Here is a 20,528-nt window from a genome sequence, read left to right on the forward strand (position 1 = left end):
TTATTGTAAAGCTCAAAATTATAGTAGGGTAGTGTGTTCTGTTGTCCTTAGGCATACCTGAACTATGGTAATTTGATCCAAAACTCAATTATATCTAGGCTACAGGCCACCATCAGTAGACCTTGGTTATAAAACCTCAACAAATAGCACTGTCTTCTCATATGACATTTCAAATTTAGAATGGTCATCCATTCTAAGTCCGATGTCATGAAGATCTACTCAGCTTAAACGGTACTACATTTTCTCCCCAAGATACCTATTACTGTGAAGTTCCCATTTATAGAAGTGCTCATGTGTCCTAATTGCCTTACGTATAAGTGAACTAGCAAAGATTGATCCACGGCTAAATGGTTTCAGTGCTGTAGGCCATCATGAGTTAATTTTGGTAATCTGCACAACAGTCAAAAAATAATAGTGCCTATGTAGGAACTAAAAAACCCACAATTCCATTATTGCATAAAATGCGGAATTCAGTAAGGGTTCTTTTCAGTTATCTTAATTTAAAAATGAGACTTGAAAACCAATGACATTGTCTATTATTATTATTATTATTATTATTATTCAAAAATGACAACATTCATTTAAAGAAATCATGGTCAAAATAGGCAATAAAAAGCTATGGAAATTTTTAAGCAAAGTTAAAATTTTTTTGAAGTTTATGGTACCATTTAAACCTGGTAGTGTAGAAGCAATCAGAAACATTTGCTACTAGCATTCTTTATATTCCAGCTCTGTGCCTCTGTCACTACTTTGCCATCAACCTGAGCGTGATCACGTACATTAAAAAAAAGAAAAAAAAACTTTTTGTTTACAGTACAAAGCAAGGCATGCCAATATAATGCATTCATAATGTTCCTGTGTTTAATAGCATAACCATCTACATAATTTGACAATTTAATTTTCCTACCAGTTTTTGCCACTTAATCTATCTCAGAGCTGTCACAATGTCTTAAATACTCTACATAGCTAGAATTACAAGTAAAACTATTTGGAAATCTAATGGCTTTATAGAAAAAAGAGAAAATAAATGTGGAGTATCAGCATATAAATGCTCACATTATAAGTTTGATACCTAATAGTGTATTTTCTTGATCCTGACAATGGAATCCTAGTTGCATACCTCTCAACCTCTTGGAACCAAGAAATCTGGACAAAACCTGATATGATAGGGGGTAAATTCCCAAAAATAGGGACATATTTTAAATATTGCTTTTATAAACTTAAAAAGTAGCTAGAATAGCAGGGCTTATGTTAAACTGCATTTTCTAAAGGATATGGAGTCTGAAACTCAAATGTATGTCATTATTTAGTGATTTTATTCCTCAGATCATTCCAGTTATTTGTCAGAAAACCACACATTGTATGAGGAACAGACCTAAATTTTGTGGCAAAAATCTAAATCTGGACATTCTGTGAAAATCTGGACAGTTGAGAGATATGCCTCGTTGTCTGTCCAAATATTTCTTAATACCTGTTCTTGTTTTGCTTTGTTTTGTTAATAAACAGGTATTTAATGTGGTTTTGGAATGAAAGATTGAATGAAATTTTATTTAATGAGCAATAGATTTTGGCAGAAATATTGTGAAAAATTATATTATGGTTGTAGAAGAAAGAGTGAGGGTCAATTATGGAAGATTAACAATGAGATGTTGCTGTTGTCGTTTGTTTTTCGGCTTTTCCCGGTTAGGGGTCGCCACAGCGGACTCCGGTCCGCTAATGATTGGCAGTTGGTTTTTATGGTGTTTAGTTGTCAGCCCGATGCCCAACCTTCAACGAAGGTATGCCCATTCAGCGCATGTCTTTCAAATGCCCACTCGACCGTGGGGAGGACATGCAGACTCCACACAGAAGGCACTCCCAACCCAAGCCAATAATCGAACGGGAGAACCTCTTGCTGTGAGGCAACAACGCTACCGCTTAACAATGAGATGTTATAAGAAAAAAATGATAAACTGAAAAAATAGAAAAGTAAATATATATATATATATATATATATATATATATATATATATATATATATATATATATATATATACACACATACATATGTGTGTGTGTGTGAGTGTATGTATGTATACGTATATACCAAAAATCCAAAACAAATGAAGATCGCGGCCACTAAAGGTAGGTACTGGAACTTGCATATAAATCCATAAAACAAAGTACCACAACCACTACAGCAATAGGCATAAAACAAATACTTTAATAAAGCAAAATAAACTACTATTACAAAAATTAAAAGACAAGCACTTTCGGGTATAATCACGTTTTCAAGTCTTAAAACAACAGTTTATGTTCTCTTAAAAAGTATCTCTTAACCAATCACATAAAAATGTAAATAAGTCATAGTTTTTTTTCTAAAACTCTACTTGTTAACCAAAAAACTACAGCCAATCATGACATTTACTTTTGACTATCTTTAGGGAGAAGGAATTAGTAAAATCTATTTCTTAGACAAAGATGAAATATATTTTTACCTAGGCTATATTATCTAGTCATCTCTGTTCCAAAAGTGTACTCAGTATATTTAATGTAATCTTTATGAACTGCAACTTGTGAATACTTCATCTGTTGACTATGTTCTTTTTCAACTTGTTATAGCTATCTAAATATTTTCACTGTGTATGTATAGATTCACATTGTATGAACTGAAGCTGAATTTTTTTACTTAGTTATTATGTCACTCTTCTGCATTATGCTTTTTAAATAACTTTATTTAAGTATATAGCAAAAACCCATAGCTGGGTGTTTGTAATGCTGGTTTACCTATAGCTGGTGTGGTTTGGTCATGAAGGCGAACCCCAAGTGACCAAACAAAAATAACCATGGGAAATCCAGCATTACCCACACCCAGCCGTGGGTTATTGCTATTATACAATGACATTATTATGAAAAAAGTTAGCTACTTTTCTTAAATAATGTCCTTACATAAGGGTGTCATACTGCTCTTCCGTAATTTTCCCCCGGTGTCCTGGGGCTTTCTGATGTACTGCACATGCATATGTGATTTTCATTCCCATGCATACAAAGTACATCAGTGCCATGTAAATGAAGGAACAAAACAAGAAATAGAAGCACACTTCAAAAACACCAGTACGATTTGCTTCAGTCACCACTGACAAGCTATATTACCAACGGTAGTTATATAATGATAGTTATAAGAAATCCTTTCTAAGCAGTGAAAAAATTAATACAACCAATTCCAGTCACAAGCTCTACGACAAACGCTTTTATTACTGAGAACATTAAGTAAAAATGAGCACTTACATCCCGGTAATACGTATTCTATAGTTGTGTATTACTGGGAAGTAAGCGCTCATTCTTATTCACTGTTCCAAATCTCTGTGTTAATTTAAAAGTAAAGAAGAAACTGGTATATAGACAGACAGGTTTGAACATTATTTATTTTAATTGGGGAGAGAGACAGCCAAGTAATATGATATTGGTATGATTGGTGCATGCCTGATTCATTACCTTGCATTGGGGTCACATTTTCTATGATCCGATTCTATAACTCTGGAAATATATGATGCAGCAATATAGCTTTATTAGTCACTCAAGTAGGTAGATCCCTTCTGAGTGATATCAGAAGGGATAGCTATTCTTTATGACAGAGAAGACACATGGGAAGTCAAAATGAGATGTGAATGCCCTGCAAGCATGTAAGCACCCCCAAGAAAAAAGTATGGTGGATGCAGTAATTCTGATTTTTGTATGACTTGTGGACCACTGAGCAGTTAATGGATTGTTAATGGAGAGCTAGCTTAAATCTCCTGTGTTAGGCTTGATGGGAAGGTATCTCAGTTTGTTTACACATGACTTATGGGCAGCAGGTGACATGATGGGGGCATGATAGTTGGCTCTGATATGGTATTTAGTTTTACATACTGTGAAAAGGATATGGAGAAGGTCAAGGTCATTCTCCTGGCTAAGTATGAAGGTGGGATGGTTTCTTAGGAATATAGATATACTCCCTCCATTAATATTGCCATTTTTGTGTTTGGTCTAAAAGAGTAGTAGGCATTGAAAGCCTTCCCTGTGGGAGTGTGCTCACTGTTCTGAAACCATGTTTCACTAACTATGCAGCTATTTATATTTTTGAGAGTTAAGAATGCTTGTATGGCATTCAACACCATGTACAGGCATCTAGCTACTTTTTTATAGTTTTGATTTTGATTAGTTATGTAGGTAATTTTAGTTGACTGACCTTACCAACAGATAGCACTATGGGTGAGGAAAAGGTCTTGGCTAATATACAGAAGCCATGAGGAGAGAGGTACAGACCAACTTTAGGAAAAAATGTAAGAGTTGTTGATAATCTCTTTCCAGGCTGATATATATACCAGATCCACTTAGAATGACACAGATAGCTAATCCATTAATTGAAGTCAGTTATCTTTTGTTTATACTGTGGCATCATTCTTGGCAATGTTTCAAATTAATTTCAGATGCATATTATAAGATTTCTATCATGTCCCTCTTCAGATGATTGAAAGAGATATGTCTCAAGTCATTCACTCCCATGTGTGCAATGACATTGTCATGAGTGTACATAGGGTGAAAGGACTTGAGGGGCCTAGTGACACTGTGGATCCTGGTACTTGAGGAGCAGCTAACTGTTGTTCTGACATTGTTCAGCCTGGTGAGTGGTGCATCTGTGTGTCTGACTATGAAGTCATTTATGAACAAGACATTACCAGATGCACTGTTTTGACTTTCGTGCTTTAAGGACTTCGGCCTATCAGCTGAGTAACCCCTTTTTGTAGTTGTGTTTTCTGTGCTGCCTATGTGTGTTGTTTGCCTGTTAGTGAGACACTGAGTAACCTGTACACAAAAACATTATCTAGGAGACCTTTTTGGTTTAGGCAGGGACTTTTTAAGTACCTTGTTGTAAGAAGGCTTATTTGTTTGTCTAGGATATGGTGTGCATGGTTATGTGAGGTGGGTGTCAGAACTGCCAACATGTTGGGTATATGCTGCAGCCATTGAAGAGAGGTTGGCCTCCTGGGTTAGAAAATACTTGCACTTCTCACATATGGAACAGTCTACAGGAAGAATCAATCAGTCAGTGAGCATGAGGCAGCTCTTGCACTGCCTCAATGTTTCTATTGCTATCAGGCTGGCAACGGATGATGAGTATAACATGATATTTACTGCCTGCCAAAACAGGGGTTAATAATGAATGCGACTGATGTGGATCAGTAGGAAGGGACTATATGCTAGAAAACTAGAATTTGGAGATTATAAATGAAGTATTGACAAAGGGTTAAGCCTTCTAGATAGTACACAGGGCACCACGTAGGCAGGAAAAAAAGAAGAAGGGTAAGTTCAGCTTAGCAGGCTACCAGGGCTAACTTCTTAGTTTACTCTACTAGCTCCTCCCCACAGTTTGGTAGGTGTTCAAAAGACATGCGTAAATGGGTGTGCCTTCGCTGAAGGTTGAATGTCGAGCTGGCACCTTGACGTTCGTGAAAATCTACTGCCAATCATTAGCGGACCGGAGTTCCGCTGTGGCGACCCCTAACCGGGAAAAGCTGAAAGACAAAGACAATCTATTGTATCTGTTTTAAACTCTAGGATTAGAAAGCATTAGATTCCTATGAGATATAATCTTAGTTAGGTAAAATGTATTAAATATTTTATACAGCCCAATACATTTAATCAGTACAGTACTTTTTACAGGGAAACTTTATTTTATTCCCAAATGTTTTAAATGCCCACCTTCCAAAATAATGATGCTTATATTCCTTTTCCACTCAGAGGAATGCAATCATCATCCACTAGACTTTTTTTGTTTGTGGGAAATGATCATGTGGTTCTCCAGCCATATTAAGGAACGTGTATTTATATCTCATAATTTCTGAATATTGTGCATTTTTGTAGTAAACAGTGTCTGAAAAGTCTATGTTCCATCAAACAGAACATACTAAAAGTGTTCATATTTATTGTCAATTTAGTTCTATCAGAAAATTATGTATAACAGTTTTGCTAGAAATCTTTTTAGATTATGATAAACATTTGAAGGGACTGAATCCAATGTGTCATCTCAGCACAATTAAATGGATGCAAAAAGAGCAGAACTCAGAAGAATATTACCGTATTAAAGATATAATAGAAATCATTGTGTCAATAGTCTGTGGACATTTGGGAAAAAAACACAAGTCAAAGGGTACACAAGATGATGCACAAATTATAAGTACTCTTTTACATCAAAATTTTATCTAGTTTTCCAGTGTGCCTATTCTGGTTGAACCTAAACATAATCTCTCTAACATATTCAAGGATTATTCCAGACAGTTACTCTAAAACAGAAGTAATAGAGTGTACTGATATAAACCTATAATTGATACCAATTCAAAGGGTTAGTTGTCCATAAAATACTACAATCAAATGTTTTATTGTTCCGTAATGCATATCCCACTGAAAACAAAATGATATGCCAATTTACAGATTACAGTGTACTGAACAGACTATTAACTGCCTCAAGTACATAGGACAAGATATTTGCAGTAAATCTGAACAATTTTATTACCATCTATTCATGTGATGCTTTGCAGTACTATAAAATAAAATCCATTAAAGCATGTGGTATTATAGGAGCTGATTATAGAATACATGTTAAGTAATTATACTGTTTACCACACTGTTTTGGAAGGACACAAGTTTTCATAAAGCAGCCTGCATGACTCTCTCATTATTTGTCAAAGCTGTCCTTTTTTATTAGCAGATATCTGATTAGCAGTTAATAGTGCTTCGCTTGCCTGTTGTTGGCAAATATTTAATTTTCAGAATGCCCCAACGATATGTAGAAATTTGCATAATGTTAAAAAACAGTCAGGAAGAAAACATTCCATATGTACCTACTATAGCATTTTAACTACGTAAACACTATCATCACTATTATTATTTAAAAAGTATTAATAGTGTGAAATTATTTGCATGAAATGCCTGATATTATCAATGTGGGGTGGGACTACATTTGTAATATGTTTGCTACTTGCCTTTCAAACATTAGTTTATTCATTGATCGTAAGGCTTTTATAATCCAAATACTCCTAAAGTGTGTAACAAGCAGTAGATGCAAAGATGCATACACAGCACCTTCACTTCTTAATTATTTTGCATGACAGCATTCATGACAATCCTGTTACTGATGCTATGAATTAATGGCAAGTTAGACAGTTTTGAAGGTGTCTGAAGGACATCCCCCCAAAAGGCAAAAGAAGGCAGGTTTGCAAATGCAACTGGCTTCCTTTTAACTCCTTTTGCTTACAGAGGAAAACAGTGCAAGCAAAGCAATCAGTCAGTGCAGTCTTTGTAACCTATAGAAATGTCACACATTTCTTTTCAGAAAATCAAAGTAAAATTAATCCATTTACAAAGTGATATTGTCACACAGCAACGATTTTTAAAACAAACAAAAAAAAAATGGCTCACTAATGGCATCATGTTACCAGCAGTTGCTAGCTGGGATCAGCATGATTGTGTGTGTATCATAACATTCTCTGTTCCAGTTGAAATTCTCTGTATTTTTTTTTCTTCTTCTGGTCAGAAGCCTAGCAGAACTGAATGAATAATTTCTAAGGGGTATATCAGTACAGGTCTTAGTTCACGTATGATGGCAATGCTGCATATTCTGGAAACTAATAGAGCTACATTACTTATAAAAATGTAACAATGTCAGCTCCCTTTTGCTGGCTGGATAAAGCTCTGACTTGATCCCAGGTGACTCAGGTTTGACTGGTTGCAGCAGCATGTGGTAAAGCTTTCCAGGAGAATGGATGCACCCATCCTGGGCAGAAAAGGGAAGACTGGGACGGTGCAAAGGCAAGGTCCCTCAGAGCAGGACTGCCAAAGCAATCTGTGGTGGGGCAGCCACCACATCAATTCGCCAGTACCTTTCATTGCAAGATGATTGTAGAATATAATCTCCAGAGAGACTTTGTGGTGTAAACAGTAATGTGACTTGCCTTTTCCCCTGATCAGGTGAGGAGTTAGGGACTATCTCATATGCTGTCACTGTCCGGATGCCAATGAGGATACAAACCACACTCATGGTTGCCTGAATGACGGCACCAAGAAACAGCTCTCAGTTCCATGCTGGGGATACCCAACATGACAGAACAAATGAACTTTAAGTCCAGTCAGGAATAGAGAAATGAGAAATAGTCTGCACTCTAGGAATAAACACAGGCAAATTTCTTTTCCTTTGACTGTGAAAAAAATAGCACATAATATAGCAACAATAAACAAATCAAAGACTTTTTATATGAATTATTTTAGCTTGTTTCCCAATAAAGATTAATGTCCTCTACCATAATAATACTGGCAAAGCACATCTCTTTTCATTCAGAATAAGTGACAGAAATTATCTGAAAGCAAAATGTACATGTCTTTCTGTAAAGTAATTCAGTTTCATTCAGACACTTAATATTCCACTTGATATCTCTTGAGAAGGTACCTCACAACTGCTGTGAACATGTAACAGAAGTTTAAAAATTAAGAACAGTTACATTCTAGTATCCAAGCTCATTTCTCTTCAAAAGTATAGTGAAATATGTCCATTTTAATGGCAAGATCTCTGGTTTACAATGCAAGGGTCCAGAGTTCACTTCTGACCCCTGGTCACTGTCTATGTAGAGTTCTGCATGTTTTTTTTTTGTCACATTCAGTAGTTGTTCTCTCAGAGTTTTAGTTCCATTCCACAATCTACATCATTCTGACTGATGGACTATCCTAATTCTGTACACATTTTGCATTTACCTTTGGCTTTGTGGCCTGAGTCATGGTTGAAATTGTCTGACAAGAGCCACTTCACTAACTCGGTTAGCATAAAATGCAGTATTCCCTCAGAATAGGATAATACCTATGAGGGAATGATCACTTCACTGTAAATACTGATACAAGCTGTTTGTAAATGCAAGCTTTATTTTTCTGTGTTATACCTTCTTCCTTGCAGCTCTCCAAATTAACATAATACCTACTAAAATGGTTTATGCCTCCTGACTGTAAACAATTAGTAAAAAGTACCCAAAACTTGTTTACTAAATGTTCATTTTTTGTACTTCAGCTACTGTCAACATACTTTGTCATCCCTTAGTATACCCTAACACATCATTTAGTTATAGAATACCCTAACACATCATTTGGTTATAGAATACCCTAACACATCATTTGGTTATAGAATACCCTAACATATAATTTGGTTATAGAAGACCCTAACACATCATTTCATTATAGAATACCCTAGCATATCATTTGGTTATAGAATACCCTAACACATCATTTGGTTATAGAATACCCTAAAATATCATTTGGTTATAGAATAATCTAACACATCATTTGGTTATAGAATACCCTAACATATCATTTGGTTATAGAATACCCTAACACATCATTTGATTATAGAATACCCTAGCATATCATTTGGTTATAGAATACCCTAACACATAATTTGGTTATAGAATACCCTAGCATATCATTTGGTTATATAATACCCTAACACATCATTTGGTTATAGAATACCCTAACATATCATTTGGTTATAGAATACCCTAACATATCATTTGGTTATAGAATACCCTAACACATCATTTGGTTATAGAATACCCTAACATATAATTTGGTTATAGAATACCCTAACACATCATTTGGTTATAGAATACCCTAATATATCATTTGGTTATAGAATACCCTAACACATCATTTGGTTATAGAATACCCTAACATATCATTTGATTATAGAATACCCTAGCATATCATTTGGTTATAGAATACCCTAACACATCATTTGGTTATAGAATACCCTAGCATATCATTTGGTTATAGAATACCCTAACACATCATTTGGTTATAGAATACCCTAACATATCATTTGGTTATAGAACACCCTAACACATCATTTGGTTATAGAATACCCTAACATATCATTTGGTTATAGAACACCCTAACACATCATTTGGTTATAGAATACCCTAACACATCATTTGGTTATAGAATACCCTAACACATCATTTGGTTATAGAATACCCTAACACATCATTTGATTATAGAATACCCTAACATATCATTTGGTTATAGAATACCCTAACACATCATTTGGTTATAGAATACCCTAACATATCATTTGGTTATAGAATACCCTAACATATCATTTGGTTATAGAATACCCTAACACATCATTTGGTTATAGAATACCCTAACATATCATTTGGTTATAGAATACCCTAACATATCATTTGGTTATAGAATACCCTAACACATCATTTGGTTATAGAATACCCTAACACATCATTTGATTATAGAATACCCTAACATATCATTTGGTTATAGAATACCCTAACACATCATTTGGTTATAGAATACCCTAACATATCATTTGGTTATAGAATACCCTAACACATCATTTGGTTATAGAATACCCTAACACATCATTTGGTTATAGAAAAATCTAACACATCATTTGGTTATAGAATACCCTAACATATCATTTGGTTATAGAATACCCTAACACATCATTTGGTTATAGAATACCCTAACATATCTTTTGATTATAGAATACCCTAGCATATCATTTGGTTATAGAATACCCTAACACATCATTTGGTTATAGAATACCCTAGCATATCATTTGGTTATAGAATACCCTAACACATCATTTGGTTATAGAATACCCTAACATATCATTTGGTTATAGAACACCCTAACACATCATTTGGTTATAGAATACCCTAACATATCATTTGGTTATAGAACACCCTAACACATCATTTGGTTATAGAATACCTAACACATCATTTGGTTATAGAATACCCTAACACATCATTTGGTTATAGAATACCTAACACATCATTTGATTATAGAATACCTAACATATCATTTGGTTATAGAATACCCTAACACATCATTTGGTTATAGAATACCCTAACATATCATTTGGTTATAGAATACCCTAACATAACATTTGGTTATAGAATACCCTAACACATCATTTGGTTATAGAATACCCTAACATATCATTTGGTTATAGAATACTAACATATCATTTGGTTATAGAATACCCTAACACATCATTTGATTATAGAATACCCTAACATATCATTTGGTTATAGAATAATATATCATTTGGTTATAGAATACCCTAACACATCATTTGGTTATAGAATACCCTAACATATCATTTGATTATAGAATACTAACACATCATTTGGTTATAGAATACCCTAACATATCATTTGGTTATAGAACACCCTAACACATCATTTGGTTATAGAATACCCTAACATATCATTTGGTTATAGAACACCCTAACACATCATTTGGTTATAGAATACCCTAACACATCATTTGGTTATAGAATACCCTAACACATCATTTGGTTATAGAATACCCTAACACATCATTTGATTATAGAATACCCTAACATATCATTTGGTTATAGAATACTAACACATCATTTGGTTATAGAATACCCTAACATATCATTTGGTTATAGAATACCCTAACATATCATTTGGTTATAGAATACCCTAACACATCATTTGGTTATAGAATACCCTAACATATCATTTGGTTATAGAATACCCTAACATATCATTTGGTTATAGAATACCCTAACACATCATTTGGTTATAGAATACCCTAACACATCATTTGATTATAGAATACCCTAACATATCATTTGGTTATAGAATACCCTAACACATCATTTGGTTATAGAATACCCTAACATATCATTTGGTTATAGAATACCCTAACACATCATTTGGTTATAGAATACCCTAACACATCATTTGGTTATAGAATACCCTAACATATCATTTGGTTATAGAATACCCTAACATATCATTTGGTTATAGAATACCCTAACACATCATTTGGTTATAGAATACCCTAACATATCTTTTGATTATAGAATACCCTAGCATATCATTTGGTTATAGAATACCCTAACACATCATTTGGTTATAGAATACCCTAGCATATCATTTGGTTATAGAATACCCTAACACATCATTTGGTTATAGAATACCCTAACATATCATTTGGTTATAGAACACCCTAACACATCATTTGGTTATAGAATACCCTAACATATCATTTGGTTATAGAATACCCTAACACATCATTTGGTTATAGAATATCCTAACACATCATTTGGTTATAGAATACCCTAACACATCATTTGGTTATAGAATACCCTAACACATCATTTGGTTATAGAAAAATCTAACACATCATTTGGTTATAGAATACCCTAACATATCATTTGGTTATAGAATACCCTAACACATCATTTGGTTATAGAATACCCTAACATATCATTTGATTATAGAATACCCTAACATATCATTTGGTTATAGAATCCCCTAACACATCATCTGGTTATCTCACTGTTCATTGTAAAATAAAAAAATGTCACACAGTCAATTAAGCAAGACATTTTCACGTACTTTCACATGTAGAGGGGATACCCAGAGTATTTTCTAACGGAGTAATAACTGCTTTTCACCTGACAAAAACAGCAGAAAAAGACTCATTTTGAAAGTATCTCATTTCATTCCCAACAGAGACTATCAATCTAAAACAGCCTCTGAATGAGTACCCACCATTACTCTGTACAATTCATTTATATTCACTATGTCACCCTGAACTTCCCGGAGAGACATATTAGGCAAATAGAGTTTCAAGGAGTCAAATTCTGGAGTACAAATGGAGCTGATTAGCAACTCATGGCATTAATTCTCTGTACTAAACTGTGAGATAGTTAAATGAGCATGAAGACCGCTGTCTTATCCATACTGGACATTATGGGCAAGGATAAATTACTTGGATCTCTAGATACATTGCTCTTCAAAAAATAATGTAACTCCTACTTTCCCATAAGTATCTCATTAGAAACCATGCCAAACAGCCCTACAATGTGTCCTTCATAAAACCTTCCCCCTTATCTCAGATTGTTCAATGAAATGCTGGCGTAGTCTCCCTACCATCACGTTATAGTGTCTGCATTACAAGCTGCAGCTAACTATGGCAAAACTAGTGTATGTGTCCTTACGTTTTGTACCTGCACAACATAAGGCTGCATTGTCATTCCAAGAAGAAACTGCAAGTGCTGAGTGTAGATCAAGTGGTCTATTGGACAAGCATCTTTCTTGGACTTGCCCTGGTCTTTGAATCTCGACATTGCTGTCATTTCAACATCAGAAAAAAAAACTGGAACAATGCTACCAGAGGCACTAAGGTGACAAAAAATAGCTGGCTAATAGACAGATAGCATGGACCCATGTGATAATATAGGAAAAATACAATGTCGTTAATTGTGAACACTTGAGGATGGGGAAAAAGATAAAAGCTAATCAGATTCAAAGGCAACTTACAAGTAGTAATTTGAAATGGATGTGAGAAATACAGTTTATTTCTTTGTCTTGCAGGAACATACACACATTTGCTTAAATATTTTGCACTACTATGGATCAGAGCATCTGCTGAAACTGATATATATTTCCTCAACCTTGGATGCTAGGAGGCAACCCTAACTCTCTAGATGTAATCCATATGTCTCTCCCATTGCCTGATAGGAGACTAATAAGTATATCCCATTGCATTATCATACTATCAATCTTCAAGATTATTTTTATGTGTTCTACCTGCTTTCCCACCCCAGAAACTGATGCAAAAGACCTAAGGTCATTATACAAGTGTACCAGACAACTGGTTTAATAAAGGCATATACGATTACTCTTTTGTTCTTTACCAACTATTTTAACATCCTTTATGAGGCCCACTATTTCATCTAATGAACACTAAACATAAGAGAAGACTTCATCTGTCAGTATGTGCCCCAGCTGCCATCCCTGCTTATAACCCCTGCCCACCCCACCCCCCGGGTAAAATACCCATTACCACAGTTGGTTGGTCAAGTGCCTGTTTCATTAGTTGAATCAATGTCACCTGGGTCACATTCAGAGCTCCTTTCCTTTGCTTGAGTGAGCTGAAATTGGTCCCACACCAAACATTAAGCAATACATTGTAGTGATCCATTGGTCCATCAGTACTGTAGATGACATGCTTTGTGAAGCTAATTTAGTAGTTTTGGAAAACCCATTTTTAAGCTAAGATTTTATATTGGCACATGGAGCAGATAAAAGGAAAAAAAAAAGGAAATGCAGTACAGCATACTTGTAGACTGTTTTAAATCCAAACTGTAAGATAAGCACTAAATCCAGACTGTAAGATAACATTACACTTTAAAGCATACAGGTCTATCAAAGCTGAGGTGACATTAGAAGTGGCTCCACGGCTGCTGACTGTCTTGAAGTCTTCACAGTCTGCCTACCATTCATATGTACCTCTTCCCCTTGGTGACTCCTTCCAAATGACACTGCTCTCCAGATCTTCTAAAAGAATGTACTGCATTTGTCATATTACTTTTTCACATTTACTAAATGCATTTACATAGTTTTACTAGTAATGGAACACTCTATTTAGAAGCAATATCAATATTAGCAAAACTGGAAAGGAACAAATAAACATCAGCATAAATTGCATTTCGAGTGTATGTCTAAAGAGTGCAGTTTCAAGTCCTTCAGTATGAAGAAGTGTAAACAAGGAAGTGTCTTTTCACTGTGAATGAATTAAAATTGAACTCCTGAGTTCACTTTGGGTAGGTGGTATAAAGCACCATCAGACAAGTGAGTTACCAATTTCCTCTTTGTATCCATACTTCATTGAAAGTACTTCATGCTGAGCAGGTACACCTCAGAACAACACTGAGATAAAAAATAGAACTATTGTAAGCAGCTGTGCCATGTGATGTTCAAAAGGCATTCTATCTAGGTAAATTCGACTTGTGCCCTTTAATTATGGTAACACAAAAAGTCATTGAACTTATAAGCATGACATACTTTATATGCGTAACCTTACTACATACCTCATGATGTCATTAATGGTATACCGCAATAATCTCATTCCCATCATGGAAAGTGTTTTTTTTGTACAGTAAGTGACATCGCCAGTCAATGTATAAGCTGTATATCATTCCTTTCATTTTTTTATTTTATTTGTTTATGGGTAAATGAGATGGTCCTTCTGGGACCCTTTTTAGCCATTGTGTGAGCTATGAAGGCAAGTCCATTTCATATGAATTTGAATGCTCAATACAATGCAATACTTGCATTGTTAGCCTGTTTTATGAAGTATAACAATCTTTGCTTGTTCTATTTACTGTCATTGTCATTGTCATCATCATCAACCCCCTTTTTCCCATTTTCTACATGGGGTCAACGTGTCGAGTTAACAGATGCCACGTCTGTAAATTCAATGCCACACTCCTGCCTTCTTCGACTCTCATGCCCGACTGTCTCTCACACATTCCATCTACCTCTTTGCTGGATGCCCTCTTTTCCTCTTACCTTCTTCCTGTCTGTCCCAAATATTCTTCACCAGATCATCTTTTGCTTTTTTTCCTCATGTCTAAACCACCATAATCTGTTCTCTTTGATCTTATCTGCAATTGGAGCTACTTTGGCTACTGCACTTATGTCGTCATTTCTTCGTCTGTCGTACCGTGTGCATCCTAACACCCTTCTCAGGCACATCATTTCCATTACCACTAGCTGCCTCATCTGCTCTGCTTTACTGCCCAGGTTTCTGTACAATACAATAGTACTGGTTGTACCCCTGTCTTGTACACCTTACTTTTCAGCTTCTTTTGCATTCTTCTGTCATACACTATACCTGTGACTCTATGTCAGTTGGCTGCAGTCCCGCTGATTCTAGATTTGACCTCTTTGTTCAGACTTACCTTCTCCTTAATCACCCCTCCCAGATACTTGAAGCTATTAACATGTTCCACTGTCTTCCCTTCTATCTCAATTTACAGTTTCTTCCGATTTCCCCAATTTGCTGCCATTACCACTGTCTTAAATGTGCTTAGTTTCATCCCATGTGCCTTCAGTTTTGCATTCCATTCCCCTACTCTTTGCTGATGTTCTTGCTCAGAGACTGCCTATAATGCAACATCATCTGCATACAGCAACTTTGTTGATCTGTCCCCTCCGACCTGTTTGCTAACATAGTCCATCACCAGTATGAACAGCAGTGGGCTCAGAGCTAAACCCTGTTGCACATCCTCTCCCACTGGGATCCCTTCTGTGAGACCAAACACTGTTTTTACTTGAGTCATTGGGTCTTTGTACATGGTCTGCACTAATTCTACCAATATTTATGGGACTTTGAACCACCACAGTACTGTCAAAATCAGCTTTCTTGGGATCTTGTCATACATATACTTTTTCCAAGTCTAGGAATGCCCACTTAGACTCTTTTTCTCATCTCTAGCTTCTTCTCAGCTATCTGTCTCAATGCAAACAGCAAGTCATTTGTGCTGCTTCCTGATCTGAATCCAAACTGCTCAACTCCTATCTTACATTCTACTACTCTTTTTATCCGTTTATCAGTCACCCTGTCAAGAACTTTCATGCAATGTGATAGGAGTTTAATGCCTCTGTACTGCCCAAAGTTGTGGATGTCCCCTTTGTTCTTGTCCAATGGCATGAGTATGCTTATTCTCCAGTCATCTGGGATATGCATTTGTCTCCACACTTCTATTGATTTATAAATCCTTCATTGCCATTTTGCCCTCTATGGGATGCGATCACATTTTTTTAATTTTATTTCACATAACATATGTCTTCATTCAATAGCAATCTGCTAATGTAAATGAAATAGTAGTTCATAATAATTCAAGCATAAGTTGTTCATTGTCTCAGTAGTGCTACCAATAGTAGAAATGCTTTGATGTCTCCCAAAATATTTAAAATCATGTAAGAATAACATTTTGAAGCTCATTGTGCATACATTTTAGTATTAATTTCCACTGACTGACTTATTGTTCTGTGCTTTCAGGAAAACACATAAAATTATTTGCTTGTCCATGGTAAGGTGCCTTGAGTGTTGGAATGAGGACTTATCCAAACTGATGTATGCCTTGTGTGTTTTGATGCATTCCACATCCAACTCCTGTAAAGAACCATTTAATATCTCTAATAATGTAGAAAGTAATGACTAAAATTCACACTAACCCTTATTTTTGCATTCAAAATAAAACATGTTGTCTACTCATTGGCAGTCTAGTAATGTAATAAGCTGACATTTTTTTTATTTTACTTTACCAATATTTTCTACTGTGCACTGTAATCAAATTGCTGCATAGTGTAAGTGCTTAGATGCCCCAGGCAAACCTGGCCAAACGTTATTTGCTATTGTGAAAATAAACTGTCACATTTATGTTTCCTAGATTTTGATTTTAGTTTCCCTGATGTAATGCAGTGTATTTTTGGTCAAGCACACAAACTTAATTGGTTAGATTCAGTGTCATCGTGCATAAATGCATGCATGATGGCATTCCAAATAACATCTGTATCATGAAAATGTACAAGGTACATGTTTACATTGCTGATTTCAATGAAAGATCACATAACTAAAGTACTGCATTCGCTAAGGGCTTTGACCTTTGAAGTCCTGTCTGTACACCTGCATGCAAACAAAACAAAAGTTATGTACTTACCTTAATGATAGATCTGTGTTATCTGATTCAATTCTTCCTCAGTGTATGAGTCTTCAGATCGGACTTCAGTCACCCTACACTTTGAATTCAAAGGTCAGTCTCCATCCTTTACCCATAATCCCCTCCTTTCCCCAACATTACTTCAGATTGAGTTTGCCCATTAACCAATAACAGAAAAGATGCTGTACATAAAAAAAAAAAAAAAAAAAAAAAAAAAAATGACTCCATAAATGCAATTGTTTGCTTATGTTTTGCTCTGGAGCTTGAAGAGCATATAACAAACCTAGGAGACCAGAAACCAATAAAATTTAACTCCAAAAAGATGGAAGGGGGCAAGAGAGCAGGAAGTTCAGGAAGGATGGAAGCAGACAACACAGATCTACCATTAAAGTAAGTACATAACTTTTGTATCTGATGTTGTCTCTTCCATCCATTTTTCAATGTATGGGACAGAGTCCCCAGCTAATGAACTCTTAGGTTGTTCCCAAGGAAGGATAATCCGGAAGATGTTTGAACCAAAGGAAATCCAATTTATAATGAGAAATGAAGGCATGAACATTGGACCAATTGGCAGTGGTGTAAATATCATCAGTGGAGGCTTTTGATAAAAAAGGAGGTAGAAGGAGACACAGATCTGGTTGAATGCGATTTATATGGGTTGGGAAATGTCATGCCCTTTTCCTTGTAAACATATGAGATGCAGTCAGATAACCATCCAGATAAAGCCATTTTAGAGACTCTTTTACCCCAGTCTGGCTTTTAAGAATGAGACAAACAGTTAATCAGACTATCTAACATTCTTGGTATGGTGGCGATACAAACTAAGCTGACAATGCACATTCAGCAAGTGCAGCATGTTCCTCCCTTTGTTAGCATAATTTGTAAAGAAAACCATCAGACTGATAGGTTGGTTTAGTGACGTCTCAGTAGCTACTTTTGGGATGAGAGATAGGTTTGTCATCAAAGATAACCTATCCTTATGAAAAACAAGGTGAGGGGCTTTACAAGACAGAGCCTGTAGTTCTAATGCTCACTTGGCTGAGGTGATAGCCACCAGAAAAAGTTATCCAGGCCAGACATCTGATGTCCACCTTGCCTGCAGGTTCAAAGGGATGTTTAGTAATAGCTTGTAGCATTATATTAATATCCCAAGGATGAGTGGGGATCCTTAAGGGGAGCCTAAGAAGGAATGTGTCTTTAAGAAAGCCTTGAATAATCCAAGACAGACGATGGACAATTGGTTTTCTCCAATGTGTAAATTTGAAAATGCATCTAGCTGGACTTTTATAGTAGAGTAACTGGCCCCATTGTGAAAAAGGGATGCCAGGAAGTCTAAATCAGCTGAAAGAGGAGTGGAAATGGTTCCGATTTGAATGAGAGAACCAAATAGAAAACATTTTCCATTTGCTTTTGTAAATTTTCCCAGTAGATTGTCTTTGGGGTAATGTAAGAATGTGGATTACTGGGGAAGAAAGCCTGGACTGACTATCTATAATTAGAAGTGGAGAAACCAAATAGGTAACTTGAGGACTTGAATGTCCAGGTGACAAATTCTTGATGGGTGAGAGAGAATATCTGGATTGGGGTCCAGTATCCAAGGATGTGTACCAAATGAGGCCAGAGTAAGGAAAACCACACCTGTTGAGGCCAGAAAGGAACAATGAGGATGACTGCGATCCTTCCCTTGGATGCTTTCTGTAAACATTTTTGGATTGACAAGAGTAGGAAGAAAAGCATACAGGAGTCCAGTGGGCCAAATGTGGGTCAGAGCATCCCCCTGTGACTCCCCCTCCTGAGGAATCAGGGCAAAGTACCTGCTACATTTCATGTTAAGAGGTGAGGCAAAGAGATTGCAGCTTAGTTGACACAAGAAACAGAAAATCTGCTCTTCCACCATTGGATTGAGGAACAACTCTTGAGGTAGAAAGATAGACCTGCTCAATCTGTCCAGCAGAACAATGGATTTTCCCAGAATGTGCATTGCTATGAGAAAGCATTTGGAAGATATTGCCTACTACAACATTTCCATCACTTCTCGACATAAAGGATGTCTGAATGGATATTACTTCTACAGGTAGGGTGTCCTGAAAGGCATTCAATGCTAAGAGAACTGCCTTCATTTCCAGAATATTGATGTGAAGACTGGCCTCAGAGGGAGAGTACGTGCCTTGGACACACACTAATTTGCATGTAGTACCCCTCCCCGCCCAGCTGGGAAGCATCAGTAGTCACTGTAGCCTTGGGGAGAAGGAGGGATAAATGGATGGCCTTGGGAGCTTTTCAGTGACGTGAGCCACCATGGTATGTGTGCCCTGCAAAAAATCTGTTACTTGTAATCAAAAACTCATGGGTTGGCTGCTAGACCATTGTAAAGAAGCCCTCATGTGCCATCTCACTAGGTGAAGCAAGGTAATTGAAGCAGGTATAGATCCCAGCAACTGAAGCATCAGTTTTGCAGGTGATCTCTGGCAAGGAAGGGTGTGTAGAGCTTGATTATGTATGTTGACCAACCTGCTCTCTGGTAACCTCAGAATCGAATGTGCTGTATCCGGGTGAGCACATATAAACTCTATTGTCTAAGTTCAATGTGATACCCATCTGAGAGCAAAGAAGATGTAAGGAGTCTCATGGATGAGAAGATTCTCGGTAGGAGTAGTAATGGGCCCACCATCTATGTATGTATTCTGAGATGAGCTGCAACCATCTTCATGCACTTGGTGAACACCTTGGGTGGCCTGTGGTAAGACCAAAAGGCAGGCCTCTCAATAGAAAATGATTTGCTGTCACACAGAAGTGGACAAACCTTCTGGATCACCTGTCCATCGTAATGTGGTAGTATGCATACTGAAGGTCTATCAAGCCCATCCAATCATCCGTCCTCAACAACGGAAGGATGAACTGTACCATGACCTATATGACATTGCTTAAGATAGCTGAAGTCAAATATTGGCTTGAGGTT

This window comes from Protopterus annectens, chromosome 2.part0 (genome assembly GCF_019279795.1).
Source record: "Protopterus annectens isolate FY-2018-M chromosome 2.part0, PAN1.0, whole genome shotgun sequence".
NCBI lineage: Eukaryota > Metazoa > Chordata > Ceratodontiformes > Protopteridae > Protopterus > Protopterus annectens.